This window comes from Aulonocara sp. 'chitande type north' Nkhata Bay, linkage group LG9 (genome assembly GCF_057382095.1).
Source record: "Aulonocara sp. 'chitande type north' Nkhata Bay isolate Kocher_YH1m ecotype deep benthic linkage group LG9, A_spYH_male_GT1.1, whole genome shotgun sequence".
Lineage (NCBI taxonomy): Eukaryota > Metazoa > Chordata > Actinopteri > Cichliformes > Cichlidae > Aulonocara > Aulonocara sp. 'chitande type north' Nkhata Bay.
The window spans coordinates 30,809,412-30,829,121 of NC_141352.1; the positions used below are offsets into that span (position 1 = coordinate 30,809,412).

At 36.7% G+C, this 19,710-nt stretch overlaps 1 long non-coding RNA gene and 1 pseudogene across 2 annotated transcripts; one reads left to right on the plus strand and one right to left on the minus strand.

Annotated features, from left to right (window-relative positions):
• The first annotated feature begins 534 nt into the window (after positions 1–534).
• LOC147322441 (uncharacterized) lies at positions 535–2,999 on the plus strand. The gene is made up of 3 exons (XR_015131094.1): positions 535–1,068; positions 1,185–1,288; positions 1,391–2,999. It is a non-coding gene; the product is annotated as an uncharacterized LOC147322441 (long non-coding RNA).
• A 9,739-nt stretch (positions 3,000–12,738) lies between these two features.
• Positions 12,739–16,851, minus strand: LOC147322442 (myelin-associated glycoprotein-like; annotated as a pseudogene). Its single transcript, XR_015131092.1, has 8 exons — positions 16,743–16,851; positions 16,377–16,436; positions 15,702–16,077; positions 15,112–15,417; positions 14,775–15,040; positions 14,427–14,500; positions 13,468–13,507; positions 12,739–13,150 (listed from the first exon to the last, which is right to left on the minus strand). The product of XR_015131092.1 is annotated as a myelin-associated glycoprotein-like (transcript).
• Between the last annotated feature and the right edge of the window lie 2,859 nt (positions 16,852–19,710).

Sequence of the window (19,710 nt, forward strand, 5' to 3'; positions counted from 1 at the left end):
GGACCAGAGGATTGCCCACACAACACATAAATGTTCAACAGCTTCTTCATTGTTTCTGAGAGAACAATAATGACTAAAGGTTGCTTTTTAAAAAAACAAACAAACAAACAAACAAACAAACCTAATTACAGCAATAATGACAGTTAAGCCACTTTATGTGTGCCTCTATTTTGAAATACTATTTACAAAAATATTATTATTTTGGTTTGTTATAAACTTTAAACTTTTTCAAAAGTACACAATTATATTTTTGGACCAATTTTACTATGAAACATAAATTTTTATGAGCTTTTATCATGTTTCTGGCCAGTGCAATCATCAGGGTGGGTCTGGGTTGATAACTGCACATTTCTGGCCAGAAATGTTTCAGCAGTGTTACATATGTAGTGCATATGTTACACTTGCTTTCTGTTACCAGCTGATACCCTACATTTGTATAGACATTGGATGGTGTGAGGTTGGGGAGTTGAGTGGGAGGGGGGGGGGGGGGGGGGTGGGAGGGTACGGTGGGAGTTGAGGGGGGGTTTCCTTTCCTGTTAGGTTTCCTTTTTTTTTTCTTTTTTTTTTTTAAGCAAGACACAGTCCTCCTGTGTCTTCTCCAATCTTCACATGTAAAATCCAACAATGTGAAGCACATAGCAGCTAGAAACTGTAATGCCACAGATCAGAGAAACTTCATCATCACCATCTTCATCGCCATACGATCAGAGCGTGAGACTTCACATCTGGAGCACAGGAGAGATTCTGTGATAAGTCTTCCTTCTAGCTTGTCCCACAAGCAGTCGGTGAGATTTACTAACAACAAAAAGGGTTAATGACATTATTTCCATGAAAACATGTATTCATTCTTTGTGAAGTGTTTAAATTGTGTTTTCACTTGACCTTAGGAGTGTTAGAGTGTATTGTAATGTCTGTACTCAGGTGTTTCCCTCTGTGATCCATCCCCTTCAGAGCCGAGACACTCAGGACTGAACAGACGGCACAGTTTCTGTGACTGAGCCTCCAAAACACCTTCTTTGAAACCACTCATGATAGAAGGGCTTCATATTTGCAGCAGCACTACTACAGGTATTCAGTTTATTACAGGATGTGTTTGTTTCTTAGGACCAGCTCTGAGTGCACACTACCTAACATATACACCTTTCTGTTTATTACAAACCAACTACTCTGGATCATACGGCCAGTTGGCAGGAATGTTGCTGCAGGAAAACATCCCTGGAGATCACCATCATTGTCAGACTGACTGTGCCTCCTCTGTGCAGTGTCAAGATCCTCCCTAAATGAGTGTGTAAGTTAACATTTTCATTATTTTATTCCCTTTGACAAGACAAGTATCACTGATATTTACATTTACAACTACATATTCCTGTTTTCTGCTCTTCTTTTAAAGTCCTCAGCTATCCTGCTTCTGTGCTGCTTGCCACACATCAAACACTGGCCGGATGACAGGGAGGATCCACTCTGAAGTCACTGGACATGATGAGGATCATATGGGACTTCATAGTTTCACAGAAACGTTGTGCTCTGTGATTACAGGTTTTAAATGGACATAATGACTGCCTCTCTCTGATCAACAGGCTAAAGGATTGTTGTCATTGTTAGTGCTCTGTACAATGTATGCTTATTTAGTATTTCATCACAGAGCAAACCTTTATTTATTTAACATATTTTTATTTTGTTTTAATGTTGAATTAACTGTGGGGATTTTTTTAAGTGGGCACTCGGGATGTCATATGGCCAGAAATGTGGTAACTGGAATTCAACGTTATGGAAGAAAAAATCTGCTAAGAACAAAACACACACAAAACCCCCCAAGAAAATTCAAATTCATTCCATGTAATCCAATCTAAAACATTTTAAACTGCTGAACAGCAACACAAACAGTGTTAAAAAACAGTGTTAACAGAATGATTATGATGATTTTGTACCAAAGTTTCAGGTCACATGGCACACCTAGTGTGTAGTGTGGGGTATCAGCTGGTAAGTATAGGTTTTTTTTTCATATTTGTGTACTTAGAGTTTAGATAGATAAAGCCTTGTGTATAATAATTAGTCATAACCACAACTCAAAGTCAGGGACTAACTAATTTTGGGACTTTGTGTCTGAGCCCAGGTTAAAACAATGTGTAAAAAAGCATTTAGTGGCATGGCTGAACAATGCTGTATGGATACTTATTTATCCATGTTCACAAAAAGGACTAATGTGTTTATTTGATTATTTGCACGTGTTAAACTGTGTCACCACCTTAGGCTTTCATTTGAGTTTACTCAAAAATCTCTATACAGTTCTCTTTTACCACTGTGTGGACTCTGTTTACATTAAAACATAAAGAAGAATGAGTAATAAAAAGATGTGTAGACAGATTAAGTAGGACGATAGAAACAGCTGTTCAGCCATGTTCTAAGAAACCAACACAATTTAAAGGTTCAGGATTGTGGTTTTAAAAGTTGAATTTTCATGTATTTCATATCTTGCTTATTATTTTTTATTTAGTTATTTAATTTAGTTATTTTTATTTATTCTACTAGTCCTTTTCAGAAAGAAGCTGTAAAATATGACTTAAGTTTTTTTTTATTTTCTATGACATACAAAACAAATTGATGTATGTAATACTATTAAACATGATATACACATGTGTATATGTCTGAAAAACATTATGCTGTATATTAAAGTTTGCATTTTCTCCAGAATTTTTGTTCATCTTTTAAGTTCATTTCAGTTAGAAGAATTTGAACTTTTAATATTCATTCAGAGATTTTCTGACTCTAAATTTTCTTTTGTCATTACTCATTTTTTTTATTATTTACATTTTAAACATGTTTAGCTTTTTTCCAACTTCTTCTTCTGTGTAACCTTCAGCTTTTAGCAGTTCAGCACCTTTGTTTTCAGGTTAAATTCGTTTTTTTTTTTTTGTTTTTTTTTAATCTCATTCAATATTTTTAACTCAAAATTCAGCAATTAATTCATTTCAGTGCATACATTCAGATTCAAGCATTCACACTGCAGTTTCTTCAGAAAATGCACTTTCTAGTTAGTGTGAATGCTTGAAAAGCATTCACAGTATTGTTATTCGAATCTTTATTATTATTATTATATATTCCGTACGTTTTTTGGCATCTAACTCCTTCAAAACCATTCAAACACCATTAGATTCCTATTCTTTTGGACAACACTGCTTCTATTTTTCGCATTTTTAACATTTATATTTTTAATTTTATTCAACTTTTTTCAACAAAAATTTATAATGTATTTCAATGGGGAGACCCTTCAAATTCTCATTCAACTTACTCATTTTTAAACTCTTACTACTTCCACATACATTGACATAGAGCCACCATTCAAACTTTAAAACGAAGACAAGACATTCAACTATTCAACTTGTATTTATCTTTTCAATATCTATTATACTTTTTCTTCAGTTCCAGTTTAAGTTTCATGATGTTTTTTCACCCGTTTCAGAGTTTATAATGGGTGTGTATGGGACGGAATGTTGGGGCTAGAGTGAGACAGCTCAACTGCTAGAGTGAGAGGAGCGAAAAAATTAATCTTAAAATCTTTTTTAAAACTGCTGCTGTGTCCACAGCGTTTGCTCTACAGGTATGATTTTACCCTCAAAACGTAGCCATGGCTGTCCTCTTTCATCCAATGTGTTTACTATTGTACTAGGTGTTATGGTTCTTTCATAAATGTCACCAATGCACAGCCTCCTCCCTCCAACTCTTCCATAGACTCTAATGTTAAAATGGCTCAGAAGGTTCGTTTGAAAATCAGAAGAGCATGGTGTCTTTCCACTGTCACCACGTCCATATAATAAGCTCCACAGGCATGAAAACTGAGAATTAGGTAGACTAGACATTGCTGTCGCTCACGGTGAAAGAATTTTGTCAATACGACTTTTACTTTTCATTTGGGAGCGATTTGTTTCGGCCTGACTTTTCTGTTCATTTTAAGCAGCAAAAGTGAGGTGCATGTCTGTGTACGTGTGTATGGAGCCCTTGGGTGCAGTCACTATAGCAACCAGGCTCACACCTGCCTGCTTAACGAGCTCTCTCTCTCACTCTGCCAAGATTCATCTGAAGCACTTCTCTTTCAACTGCTGCTGTCTCCACAGTGTTACAGCCATCATTTTACCCTCAAAACGTCGCCATCGTTGTTCTCTTTCCAACATCTTGTCTTTCAAAGCTCAGAGATGTAAACTTTTTAAACTGTGTGGATCCAAGTGGAGGGATCACATTTTAGTCATTCAGTGATTCAAAGAATATGACCTTTTAATATTCTTTCAGATGTTTTCTGACTCTAAATGTTCTTTTCTCATTTCTTAGGTTTTTCTAATTTACAATTAAAACATTTTCAGCTTTTTTCCAACTTCTTCTTCTGTGTAACCTTCAGCTTTTAGCAGTTCAGCACTTTTGTTTTCAGGCAAAAATTTCTGTATTTTTCATCTCATTCAACATTTTTAACTTAAATTCAGCAATTAATTCATTTCAGCACATAGATTCAGATTCAAGCATTCACACTGCAGTTTCTTCAGAAAATGCACTTTCTAGTTATTATTATATATTCCGTACGTTTTTTGGCATCTAACTCCTTCGAAACCGTTCAACTTAGAAAAACCATTCAAACACCGTTAGATTCCTATTCTTTTGGACATGACTGCTTCTATTTTTCTCATTTTTAACATTTATATTTTTAATTTTATTCAACTTTATTCAACAAAAATTTCCCATGTATTTCAATGGGGAGACCCTTCAAATTCTCATTCAACTTACTCATTTTTAAACCCTTACTACTTCAACATACGTTCACATAGAGCCACCATTCAAACTTTAAAACGAAGACAAGACATTCAACTATTCAACTTGTATTTATCTTTTCAAAATCTGTTATACTTTTTCTTCAGTTCCAGTTTAAGTTTCATGATGTTTTTTCACCCGTTTCAGAGTTTATAATGGGTGTGTATGGGACGGAATGTTGGGGCTAGAGTGAGGCAGCTCAACTGCTAGAGTGAGAGGAGCAAAAAAATTAATCTTAAAATCTTTTTTAAAACTGCTGCTGTGTCCGCAGCGTTTGCTCTACAGGTATGATTTTACCCTCAAAACGTAGCCATGGCTGTCCTCTTTCATCCAATGTGTTTACTATTGTCCTAGGTGTTATGGTTCTTTCATAAATGTCACCAATGCACAGCCTCCTCCCTCCAACTCTTCCATAGACTCTAATGTTAAAATGGCTCAGAAGGTTCGTTTGAAAATCAGAAGAGCATGGTGTCTTTCCACTGTCACCACGTCCATATAATAAGCTCCACAGGCATGAAAACTGAGAATTAGGTAGACTAGACATTGCTGTCGCTCACGGTGAAAGAATTTTGTCAATACGACTTTTACTTTTCATTTGGGAACGATTTGTTTCGGCCTGACTTTTCTGTTCATTTTAAGCAGCAAAAGTGAGGTGCATGTCTGTGTGCGTGTGTATGGAGCCATTGGGTGCGGTCACTATAACAACCAGGCTCACACCTGCCTGCTTAACGAGCTCTGCCTGCCACTCTGCCAAAATTCATCTTAAGCACTTCTCTTTCAACTGCTGCTGTGTCCACAGTGTTACAGCCATCATTTTACCCTCAAATTGTCGCCATTATTGTTCTCTTTCCAACACCGTATCTTTCAAAGCTCAGGCATTTAAACTTTTTAAACTGTGTGGATCAAAGTGGAGGGATCACATTTGAGTTATTCAGTGATTCAAAGAATATGACCTTTTAATATTCATTCAGATGTTTTCTGACTCTAAATGTTCTTTTCTTAGGGTTTTCTGCTTTTAGCAGTTCAGCACCTTTGTTTTCAGGTTAAATTCGGTTTTTTTTTTTTGTTTTTTTTTTTATCTCATTCAATATTTTTAACTCAAAATTCAGCAATTAATTCATTTCAGTGCATACATTCAGATTCAAGCATTCACACTGCAGTTTCTTCAGAAAATGCACTTTCTAGTTAGTGTGAATGCTTGAAAAGCATTCACAGTATTGTTCTTCTAATCTTTATTATTATATTTTATCTATTCCGTACGTTTTTTGAAAGCCTACTCCTTCAAAACCGTTCAACTTAGAAAAACCATTCAAACATCGTTAGATTCCTATTATTTTGGACATGATTGCTTGTATTTTTCTCATTTTTAACATTTATATTTTTAATTTTATTCAACTTTATTCAACAAAAATTTCCCATGTATTTCAATGGGGAGACCCTTCAAATTCTCATTCAACTTACTCATTTTTAAACTCTTACTACTTCAACATACGTTCACATAGAGCCACCATTCAAACTTTAAAACGAAGACAAGACATTCAACTATTCAACTTGTATTTATCTTTTCAATATCTATTATACTTTTTCTTCAGTTCCAGTTTAAGTTTCATGATGTTTTTTCACCCGTTTCAGAGTTTATAATGGGTGTGTATGGGACGGAATGTTGGGGCTAGAGTGAGGCAGCTCAACTGCTAGAGTGAGAGGAGCAAAAAAAATAATCTTAAAATCTTTTTTAAAACTGCTGCTGTGTCCGCAGCGTTTGCTCTACAGGTATGATTTTACCCTCAAAACGTAGCCATGGCTGTCCTCTTTCATCCAATGTGTTTACTATTGTACTAGGTGTTATGGTTCTTTCATAAATGTCACCAATGCACAGCCTCCTCCCTCCAACTCTTCCATAGACTCTAATGTTAAAATGGCTCAGAAGGTTCGTTTGAAAATCAGAAGAGCATGGTGTCTTTCCACTGTCACCACGTCCATATAATAAACTCCACAGACATGAAAACTGAGAATTTGGTAGAGTAGACATTGCTGTCGCTCACAGTGAAAGAATTTTGTCAATACGACTTTTACTTTTCATTTGGGAACGATTTGTTTCGGCCTGACTTTTCTGTTCATTTTAAGCAGCAAAAGTGAGGTGCATGTCTGTGTGCGTGTGTATGGAGCCCTTGGGTGCGGTCACTATAGCAACCAGGCTCACACCTGCCTGCTTAACGAGCTCTCTCTGCCACTCTGCCAAAATTAATCTTAAACACTTCTCTTTCAACTGCTGCTCTGTCCACAGTGTTAAAGCCATCATTTTACCCTCAAAACGTCGCCATCGTTGTTCTTTTTCCAACATCTTGTCTTTCAAAGCTCAGAGATGTAAACTTTTTAAACTGTGTGGGTCCAAGTGGAGGGATCACATTTTAGTCATTCAGTGATTCAAAGAATATGACCTTTTAATATTCTTTCAGATGTTTTCTGACTCTAAATGTTCTTTTCTCATTTCTTAGGTTTTTCTAATTTACAATTAAAACATTTTCAGCTTTTTTCCAACTTCTTCTTCTGTGTAACCTTCAGCTTTTAGCAGTTCAGCACTTTTGTTTTCAGGTTAAATTCGGGTTTTTTTTTTATCTCATTCAAAATTTTTAACTTGAATTCAGTAATTATTTCATTTCAATGCATACATTCAGATTCAAGCATTCACACTGCAGTTTCTTCAGAAAATGCACTTTCTAGTTATTATTATATATTCCGTACGTTTTTTGGCATCTAACTCCTTCAAAACCGTTCAACTTAGAAAAACCATTCAAACACCGTTAGATTCCTATTCTTTTGGACATGACTGCTTCTATTTTTCATATTTTTAACATTTATATTTTTAATTTTATTCAACTTTATTCAACAAAAATTTCCCATGTATTTCAATGGGGAGACCCTTCAAATTCTCATTCAACTTACTCATTTTTAAACTCTTACTACTTCCACATACATTGACATAGAGCCACCATTCAAACTTTAAAACGAAGACAAGACATTCAACTATTCAACTTGTATTTATCTTTTCAATATCTATTATACTTTTTCTTCAGTTCCAGTTTAAGTTTCATGATGTTTTTTCACCCGTTTCAGAGTTTATAATGGGTGTGTATGGGACGGAATGTTGGGGCTAGAGTGAGGCAGCTCAACTGCTAGAGTGAGAGGAGCAAAAAAATTAATCTTAAAATCTTTTTTAAAACTGCTGCTGTGTCCGCAGCGTTTGCTCTACAGGTATGATTTTACCCTCAAAACGTAGCCATGGCTGTCCTCTTTCATCCAATGTGTTTACTATTGTCCTAGGTGTTATGGTTCTTTCATAAATGTCACCAATGCACAGCCTCCTCCCTCCAACTCTTCCATAGACTCTAATGTTAAAATGGCTCAGAAGGTTCGTTTGAAAATCAGAAGAGCATGGTGTCTTTACACTGTCACCACGTCCATATAATAAGCTCCACAGGCATGAAAACTGAGAATTAGGTAGACTAGACATGGCTGTCGCTCACGGTGAAAGAATTTTGTCAGTACGACATGTACTTTTCATTTGGGAACGATTTGTTTCGGCCTGACTTTTCTGTTCATTTTAAGCAGCAAAAGTGAGGTGCATGTCTGTGTCGTGTGTATGGAGCCATTGGGTGCGGTCACTATAGCAACCAGGCTCACACCTGCCTGCTTAACGAGCTCTGCCTGCCACTCTGCCAAGATTCATCTTAAACACTTCTCTTTCAACTGCTGCTGTGTCCACAGTGTTAAAGCCATCATTTTACCCTCAAAACGTCGCCATCGTTGTTCTCTTTCCAACATCTTGTCTTTCAAAGCTCAGAGATGTCAACTTTTTAAACTGTGTGGATCCAAGTGGAGGGATCACATTTTAGTCATTCAGTGATTCAAAGAATATGACCTTTTAATATTCTTTCAGATGTTTTCTGACTCTAAATGTTCTTTTCTCATTTCTTAGGTTTTTCTAATTTACAATTAAAACATTTTCAGCTTTTTTCCAACTTCTTCTTCTGTGTAACCTTCAGCTTTTAGCAGTTCAGCACTTTTGTTTTCAGGTTAAATTCGGGTTTTTTTTTTAATCTCATTCAAAATTTTTAACTTAAATTCAGTAATTATTTCATTTCAATGCATACATTCAGATTCAAGCATTCACACTGCAGTTTCTTCAGAAAATGCACTTTCTAGTTTTATACAGTGTCAGCCAGGCATCTAACTATGAAAAAATTACACTCCAAAAGACCCCGGGCTTCTGACAAAACAACCCGGGCTTAAGCCCAGTAAGCCACCCCCACGCTCCGCCCCTGATTATGTACAAAGATTTTGTAATAGATTATGTAACTAGAACACACACACACTTTTGTACTGTACAGTAAAAATAAATCTAAATCTCCACATTCTTTGAAAGTCTTAAAGTTTATTCAATTTTGATTAAACATGTTTCTAAAGTAGCCTTAGGCTAACGCTAATGCTAAAGCTAACTACTAATAGGAAATGACACACAGAGAGCATAATGGGAACCAGGAAACAGATTCCCTTTCTCAATTTTCACTTGCCAAGAATGTGAGTATGGACTCGCGATTTGTACAATTGGAACACCAGTGTACTTGATGATGTCACAGGTCGGAGTTTTTACTGCCGTCCCGTAATTTAACTGGTATTATGTTATGAAGCTTAACTTTAAACTCAGCCAAACCAGTTTACTCAGAAACAAATAAAACACTGAAACAAACCAAACATTAAGATTTAGAAGTTATCTCAGTGACTTATATATCATGTTTAACCTCAGTAGCAAAATCTCTCTATTAATAAAACTAGTGTAGATGTATGCCTGAAAAAAAACAAACAGGTAAGATCTTAGAACGTTTTTATTTTTATTTTAGTAGACACTCCAAATTTACAACAGACAGCTGCTGGGGTTTGGAAGAGAACTGAACAAATATTTAAAATATAATCTGATCATTTTTGAAGCAGCCTTCAGAATCTCCATGTATTAACATGTATTATTGTTCCCGGTGAAAATGTTTCCTCCTGAATTAAAATATTTTTAATGTTAGAATTAATTCTGAGTCAGCTAATCTCAGCCAAAATGATTTACTCAGGAACAACAACAAACACACATAAGCCAAACATTAACATTTAGAAGTTATCTAAGTTATTTATATATCATGTTTAACCCTGAGTAGTGAAAGGCCGCGGGGGGTTTGAAAATGATGTGCCGGGAGTCCGCTGTTCTAACCAGGCTCTAGTGATCCTCGACCTCCCGGTCTGCTATCAAGCTGGTGGGTGACAGACGTCCCCGAAAACGTCGGAGCACTTTTGGAAATATGTGATGTCTTGATAAATTGAGGAGATATTTGATGGTTATACAGCTACAATTTCGCCTGAAAATATCTTAAAAGTGTATTTCTCCATTAGCAGTTCACTGGCAGAGAAGAAGGGAGCTATGGAGGGCCTGTGTACCTGGAGCACTGCCCCCCAGTACATCCTAAACACACCGATATTTTGTTTTCAAACTCTACTGCAGTTTATTTCACACATCAAACCTTTTGTAAACACATACAAGTAAACTACAATAACTTACATGTAGCAATAAAATAAACTGCTACCTCTTTTAAATAACAAAACATCTTTATGGTGTAATTATTTTACACGTAGTTGTTATTTTTGTTTTTTAACTGTGTAATAATATTCAACATTGCTATCAGTACATTTTTCAAAAAATGCCTCTCTGTGCAAAATGGGTTTAAAAACACAAACAGCTGTGGGATGCTGTTTGTCCGTGATTTGGACAGCCCTGCGCGTGCTCTCGATGCACGGTGTAGAATAAGGAGGGGATGTTTTTCTCATTATCATTTAATATTTTAATATGGCATTATTAGTTCATCAGAAGTATATAACCAGCTTTGCATTAAACATAAATTGAAGTCTTTGACCTTACATTATCCTTTGCATTACAGTGATTGTTATAACTTTAGTTTGATCTTTTCTTACAGGTACCAGAATAATAACATGATTTTCCATTGCAGATGTAACCATGATCATTCCATACATATTGCAGTTCGTTGCTTATTCTAGAGTTGTGCTCAAGGTAATTAAAGGTTAAAAGCTACAGCCAGCGCGAGTCTGGCTGATCTATGGAGGGCAAAGGCTTTGAGCTTGGAAGGCCGCACGCGCTTACACAGCACTTATAAGATGTTATTCTTGGTGATTTTGTGCTTAGTCATGTTTTAATATGTTTTAAGTAGAAGTAGCTGATCCAGCAATATTCATTTAATATTATATACTTGATTTAGAGCAATACACACTGATGGTCTTAACAAATGAAAGAGTCCTTGTAGCTGCCATGTTGTGTCTTAGCAGGGTACAGACGGGTCCAGGAGACGGGGGCAGTCAGCGTCTGCCCTCGCGAAGGAGACAATGATATTCTTTGTGTTAAATAAAATTGTCAACATTGATTGTATTACACCTGTCACTACGCATGAGGGGGCGTTCTAATACCCTGATTTCATAAAACTATGGTGATGTGTTTTTTGAGACGAGATCTGAGGCTGTCTGCATACAGTGTCCATCTCCCACGTGTGTGATCATTAAATCATCGTTTGACTCAACCCGACCGGACCAGTGTTGTTATTGTGGGTTTTTCCTCTGGTGTCCATCCCCAATATTTTGAACCTTAACAACGGGAAACAAATTCTGCCGGGGATACCTAACTTGGCACCGCCATTGTGCAGGTGAAGTCAAAGACAAGATATACTTGATTATATTTTCTTGCTTCGTCTTCTGCTTTGCGTTAATGTGGGAGCCCCATCAAAAAACCTGTCCGTTATGCTAGCAATGTCCAAGCATTCTTTTTTTTTTATTATTCACAGTGTGTTGTTGGTCCTTCAGCCAGCTATTTGATGTTTTTTAATGCTTCTCCTGTTCCTGATAAACTCCAGAACAAGGCAGATGGGTCTGTTCTGGCCCTTGTGTCAAGAAACCTCCATTCAACCTATGAATGCTAAAAAGCTACATGCTGTTTGGTTTTTGGAGGACAGCACAGGAGCACGTTCGTGCAGACTGAAAATCCTTCTCTGTAGGCAAATACTTACTCAGATGGACTCAACCACACTACCACAGTACAAGGATTCATGGCCTGCAGTCAAGTACAGTTAAGCCTACGTTCAGAGACAATAGAAAACTGCTGTCACAAGGTGGCAGTAAAGGATGGATGCAAACTAGCAAGAAGCTTCATGAAAAAAAATACACTTTTTAAAACAAAAGAAGATAGACTCCTTTGACTTTATTTGGAACTATAACTACTTACTAAAGTTTGAGTTGAATAAAGAGCTCTTATTTTGTGTCCGTCTCTCTAATTGGAGACCCACTGTAGAGGAAGAGCTGGCATTCAGTTTTTCACCCAGTTTAGACTTACTAAACTTTATAAATTCATTTATAGATCGATGCATTTATATCTTCATTCTTTCAGTCATGCATTTACTTAAGAGCTGAGTTTATGAAAGCCTGATTGTATAACATGTAACTCAGGTGTAAATCATGGCACAAAAAATATTTCAGAAGTCTTCAGAAAACAAGTTGTTGTTTTTTATTAGATTGTAAAATGTTACAATCTCTAAATAATTATTCATGTCAACCATAGAAAAATGCAAAAAAATGAGGGTTTAGGACTGTAGTTTCTCTACTAGTTAGTGGTGGACAGAAACAGATCACTACAAGAGTGACGCATGTAAGAAACTAAGTGACCACAAAGGAACCCAATATTACTTCCCCACCCAACACACAACATTTTGGGTCATACATACAGAAGGTGGAGCTTATTTTTTAGTTGCATGCTGAGCTTATTATTTTAAAATTCTTCATTTTAGAAGCACTGAAAATGTAGTATGTATGATAAATGGGTTCCACAGAACAAACATATTTTACTGGAAATAAACTGCTAAGGTGAGTCACTTTGATATCTCCTTTGTTTACTTTAGTCTCCTGTGGGAGCACTACTCACTGCTGTTAACAACCATCAGACATTACCAGCTTAAGCATATTGATCCCGTTCCCTGTATTTTACTACAAGAGAACATTTCTCTGTATTAACGTTTGTTTAACCAAAGACACATCCGCACTCTCACTTTTTCTGTACTTGAGAGTAGACGCACTCTCGATTACTTGTCTGTGTTAATCTTTGTTCAGTCTTGCACTCTTTGACCTGTGAATACACCACATCCTGCTGCTGTGTGCTGTCCTGCGCTGAGTCTAAAGAAGGCCTCTGCTTCGAGAACTCGATCTCATTGTAATGGACGTCTTCATTTTCTGCTGTTCTGGCTGCTTCTTCAAGCGACACACTCTGCGAAAGCAAACAGACCAAAGTTAATTCTGGTACCATTAAAATAACCATCTTTTACTGAACACAGTAAACGTAGAACTGCTATAAAGTCCAATGTTGTAGCCAGAGATCAGACCCAAATTTAATATTAAATATATAGTCCTGTGCGTCAAAACATCAGGTGTGTCTCACATCAAACAGTAAAAAGAGAAATAAAAGACACAACAAAGGGTCACTTTTCACATTTCTACCTCACTTACTATGAATCACCTCAGTTAAATCTATGTCCTAGAATCATAAACACAGAAAATATTACACAATGAAATTCAGTTACCCACCTGTGTCGGATGTGAAGCTACATGTGTTGACTGCAGATACCTACAAAAAACAGCGGAGCTCTTTAAATTGAAATTTTCAATTATAATAATATTATTAATAACAATTATTAAATCATTATTAATAGTATTATTAGCATCGGTAGCATCAGTAGTATGTGAAAAAGTAATATTAGTATTATTATATATTGCAATACAGTTTTGAATAAATGTCTTCAAAAATGTCTGAAAGTTGTTGAATAATAATTACATATCAATGTTAGATGTAGACAAGTCCCACGCACTTTCTCAATATCCCTGATCCAACCTTTTCATTACTAACCTCTTCCTTTGAATACTTTCCTGTACGTCCTCATTCCACACCAAGTTTCATTCCCTTCTTTCTTCTGTCCAGAGGATACACTTCCTTGGCAGATTACCTCACTACTTCGGCTGTACTTTCCCAGCCATCTGGTTACTCCTGTCTACCACCTGGAGACTCAACTCCTCCATGAAATCTGTGCAACATTGTTTCATCTTCAACATCCACCAACATTTAATCTGCCTTTATTCACTTCACTTTTCAAAGTGGACCTGGAGAGTCTCCTGTCTCTTTCAGAGTGCACTTTTGCCACAAGATGTATTAAACTCTTATACGTCACCCTATGTCCCTCTCTCCTTAAAGTACAATGTCATTTACACAGTCATTTACATTCTCTCAAAAAATCCATTACCATCTATCCTTCTGCATCTCTTAACACACACCTATCCAGAACCTACCGATCACCTTTGTTTCCATCACCTACACTGAAGTCTTCTACAACCACCACCCTGGAGACACTTCATCTAACTTACTCCAGAATTCCTGACATCAACCCTGTGGGGCATACACACCGGTATCTTGCAACTTTTGGTTTTATTTTCCAGTTACATAAAAGCTACTATGGATTTAAAAAAGCAAAACATGTATCTGGGAGTCTTACCAAAGGATGAAAACCATACAGATGAGAATGATGATCCCAATGATCGCTCCAACAGCAGCCCCCCATAATACAGGCTTGATCATTCCTGTAGAGAGAAACAAAAGAAAGAACCAAATCCAAACCATATAAGTGACTGAACCTTTCATTTGTGTGAGATGGGTCTAAGTTGGATATGTACTTACATGTACAGGTATAAAAACAAACAGCAAAATAAGATACACTTAAAAATAAAAGTAAAAGCAGATATTTACACACATGACTCTTTCTTAAATTTCTGGACTTGTCCTTTATGCAGATTCCAAAGACTTTAATAAAGTCCTGATGACTAAGTTTTATATTTGTCTTTACTTTACCTCCAACAGTCACATGAATCTCTGCTGATGTCTGATTACCCAGATCATTAGTGGCCACACAGTAATAAACTCCTCCATCTGTTACATTGAAGCTGTAAATCTCTCCTTCAGATACTTTCACAGCTCCATCTCTGCTCTTCTTTAACCAGGTGAAGCTGCTGACTGGAGGTTTGGCTCTGCTGGAGCAGGTCAGGTTCACCCAGCTGCCTGCTGACACCAAACCTGATGGACTGATGGATGCTGAGGTGTCTTTAGGAGCATCTGGACAAATAAATTATATCCTATAAATCATGATATGTTTGCAGGATGAAAAAACAAACTGATCGTCTTACATGAAACACTGAGAGTCTCATCTGTCTCTGCTGTCTTGGTGTCTTTTCCTTGGTTCACAGGATATCTGGCAGAGCAGCTGATCTTCTTTCCATCATGTGTGTCTGACAGAGTGATGTTCTGCTGGATTTTAGTTGTAAAGCTTCCATCTGTGTTTTCCTCTATTTTGTTGTGAGAGTCTTGTTGGAGATTCCAGGTGAGTTGAGGAGGGGAGTGTGGACAGGGAGTGAGAGCTGAGCAGGTTATAGTGACAGACTCCTTCTCCTTCAGATCACCTGAGATTGTAATATTGGGCCTCCAAGGAGAATCTGTGGTTTCACATCAAACACATATTAAAAATGAAGAGGACAAAATCTTTCAAACTAATCATGTGATGCTATCTTCCTGAATTCACATAGAAGTTCAGAAATGTAATCAAGTCCTGAACAAAGCAGCACAGAAATTAAAAGAAAGAAATACATACATCCTTTTAGTGTCAGGATGTTAGTTATGATGATCATTATGTCTTTCATCTAACATTTCCTCAGCAGTTAATTTAATTAAAATTAATTAAAAATAACATGTTACAAAGTATAAACTCACATTTCTTTACCTCTGACTGTTATTTGAAGAGGATCACAAGAAGCTGTCGCCTTGAAGGTTTCACTCTCTACTCTGAAGAAGTATGTGTCTGTGTATGTGGTGGTTAAATTAGAAAACAGAGTGGTGCAGTCTCTCTGACTCAGGTTCCCGGTAATACTTATTGGATAGATGCTAACTGCTCCACTACTTTTGAAGATCACATTGTTTTTGATTTTGGTAATATCAGAATTGTTTTTAATCCACACTCCAAAGGTTTTTCTTGTGCTGATAAATGTCTGTTCTGCTTTGTGGCTGAAGCTACATGGGATTTGCAAACAAGTTCCACTCAGTGCTTCCAGCTTCTTTGGTGCAGTTACAAAAGTCATCATGGCAGTGAGCCGAAGCACCTGTAAGGATAGTTTCATGGTTAACCCATTCACACATTAAATATTGTTAAAAAAATAATAATAAAAAGAATTTTGCTCCCAACAAAACTTTAAACAAACTTTGATCAAATTATTAGTATCATTATGTTTCTGTGTGTGTATGTTTTATGTAGAAACAAACTGACATTTTCCCTCTCGTTTCTACATAAAGCTTTTCAAGACATAAAGAGAAAAAGTCTCTGTTTTCACTTTGCTTGAAGAAACAAATAATATTATAAATGATTCAAAAATGTCTTAGATTGACTAAATAAACAGCTCACCTGAAAAAAAGACGACCATCAGTAACATCCCGACTGTCACCATGTTCAGAAACTCATTCCCTGCATTTGTGAACAAAAATGATTTTTTATTTAAATGATTTCACACATGGAGCTTTTATACTCTACTGGTGTGTTTCAAAACAAGTTAACAATCAAAACTTTTATCAGCAGATTTTCCATTTTTATTACCAAAGATGAAGAAAATCTAAAGAGCTGTGTGATTTGAAACCACTTGAAATAAGAAAACAATAACATAAGAGTTCCTGGAAAACTGAAGCATCAATAAATAAAATATGTATGCTTCTCTTAGCAAAAGACGAATAAACAAAAGTTTTTGTGACAAGAAGCAGTAAAATGTTTCCTTACCAAATACACCCAAGTGAAGATCTCACAGTGAGATGAAAATGTTTTTAGTGAAACATTTAGTCAACTTAACATATAAGTCACTAGATTAAAAAGGAGGTACAAAAAAAACATGCAGTTCAAGAAAGTTCAACAAGTCTGTTTTGTCTGGTTGCAAAACTGCTAGAGGTGTGACACGATGCCCCTGAAATACAGCAGTGAAAAAATCGTCAGTTTTTAGCTTCCTGCAAAAATCCTGTGAAAGAGGAAGTCAGACATGACAGCAGCTTAAGTCTGAAATTACTTCCTCACCCTCAAATACTTTTTACTACCATGAGTTATTCCAAGAATGTATAAGCTGAGAGTAGATACACTCTGTGCCACCACCTGTCTGTGTTAAGCTATTTTCAGTCTTTGAACTGTGAATAAATCCTGCTGTGTGCTGTCCTGCACTGAGTCTAAAGAAGGTCTCTGCTTGAAGAAGCCAGTCTCTCTGTAATGGACGTCTTCATTTTCTGCTGATTTTCAACCAGCACATGAAGAGTTGGCTCTGTCTTCAGGTTTGGATGACTGAGAACCTTCACAGACACGCTGGTTTATTAGCTTTGCTTCTAAAAGAAATTTAAATAGTTAAAATAGTCTGTATATTTAAAAACTCTGGAGCAGGTCAGCTCACCTCAAACAAAGAGAACGATCAGTAATGTGCGTACTGTCAGACAGAAACTGACTCCCTGGATTGGCAAATATACAAAATACTAGCTACTTCATTGTTTGTTGATTACTACAGAGTTTTGATTGTCTTTAATTCACAATAAAAAACTTCCCCTCTGCAACCAGAGTTGAATCATGTCTAATAAAGATGATTATTCACTTCTGTGAGAACAAGGTGGCTGAAAAATAAAAACTATAATAACACAGTGTTCCAGTTTTTGAGAGTAAAATTCAAACACCAGTCAATGAAATTCCTGAACATATCTGTCAGTGGAATATGAGAGAAATGACAAAATACAGCTGAGAAATCAAAACATTTCAGTACCAAAGAAACTGAACATTAAGTTCTATGATTTCAGAGCAAAATTAATTTCTTTAACACAGTTACAATAAACCATACTAACAAGTTTCATGATAGAAAGAGTGTCACATGCATCAACTGACTATCACACTGCATAATGAAGTCAGTTTTCTCTTTCCTGCTTATATCGTGCAAAAGAGGAAGTCAGATGTTACTGTATTGTGAACATCTAAAGTGACATGCTCAACATTAATCATTTTTCTGTTACTAATTCAAAGCCTGCAAATTTACAATGATTAAGTTTATCATTTACAAGGTATAATAACACATGATGCTGAGAGAATAAGTGATACAAATGAGTTTTCTACTAAAAATCATCATCTGAACAATTTTATTGAAAATACATTGAAATGTCATTAAATAAAAATAATTTGTCTGTTAAACAAACCAGTGAAGTAATGGAAATTACACGGTCCACTCATCTTTGATATACTGATAGAAAAAGAGAACAGGCACTCTGTTGGGGAGAGATGAACTAAATGTAGCTAAACTTATAGTTTCAGATTTGAACAAAGTGAATAAAATGTCATAAACTAAGTTCTTAAACTTAAGCTTCAAACTTCACTTCAGCTGAAACTTGCCTGCTAAAACAATATGTTTACTAGGGCCAGGTGGCCAAAACCCAAGAGAATGGATTCAAATGCAAACACAGCTTGGAGTCAAAGGTTCAAACATTATAATAAGATTTTATTTTCAAACAACCATGACAGTCAGGAGATGGCTGTGAACTAAATTATCTCAAACCTGAGTACTATGTCTGAACTATGAAACGAAACAAAACGCTAGGAAATAGAAACATAACCTATGAACGAGAAATATGAACTGTAGACAATGAAACATGAGCTAGGAAGTGGATGCATAAGCTAAACTGGTCTGGGTGAGTGTCCAGAAACCAAGGGTCCAGAGGGAGGGAGTTCTGTGAATCCGTTGAGCAATGGCAAGGAGTCAGGCAGGTGAATGGAAATCCAAGTGGCTTGGCTGTGACGGTGATTACCTAGCAGACCAGCATTTGGAAATGGTGAGTATTGCTAAAAGTGAAATGGTGGACCAGAGAATTCCCAAAAATCGCAGGGAGAAGAACACCAGGTAAGCATACGCTGAAAACTATGATGCATAGAAAAACTTGGAGGCCTCACACTAACTCATGTTAGCAGAAGATCTGGCCAGGACTCACAGAGATCGCTGGTCTTAAGTGCAGGTAGCCCAAATTGCAAACAGGTCCAGACTGTGATTGGAATGAAGGGGCTCCACCCACAGGTGAAAAGTCCAGCTCTATGAAAAAACACAGCCACTCACCCAGACCATGACAGATGTAGACAACATCTGCAGATATGCTATTGTAGGTATTTTAGTGAAGCATGTGCATTGGTTCAATGGGGAGATCTACATTCAGTCATATGTCTGCTTTCCCAGGTGTTTGGCTACTTGTCTATTCATTACATCACTTTCCCTTTCCCATGGTGTAAAAGTCAATGCCGATGGCATTGCTGTAATTCCCAGTGTTTCTGCTTCTTCCAAATCAATCACTCGCAGACGAAAAAGAACCAGAACCAAGCCTATTTGCTGTCTGGGTCTACTAGCTCTATCTACGATCAACTATCTACTCCATCTACTAGCTGCATGGATGTGGTGCAGTGCTCTCAGACAGTCATGCATCTCTACATGATGCCTAGCATGCTATGTTCATGCTATGCCTTTGCCTCCATATCCTCCCAGCAGTTCTCTGGGAACTGCTTCTTCCACCTCCTCCATAAGAATGTTGCAGTAAGAAGGTTGCTTCTTATGCCAGTTTAGCAACTGTTCTCAAGTCATCTGATCCTTGCCTGTCTGTTGGAAAGTTACAGGTTGCTTTAGCCATTCTTCAAGACACCATCTGCTTGGTTTATCCTGAACAATTAGAAAACAAATTAACTATCAGAT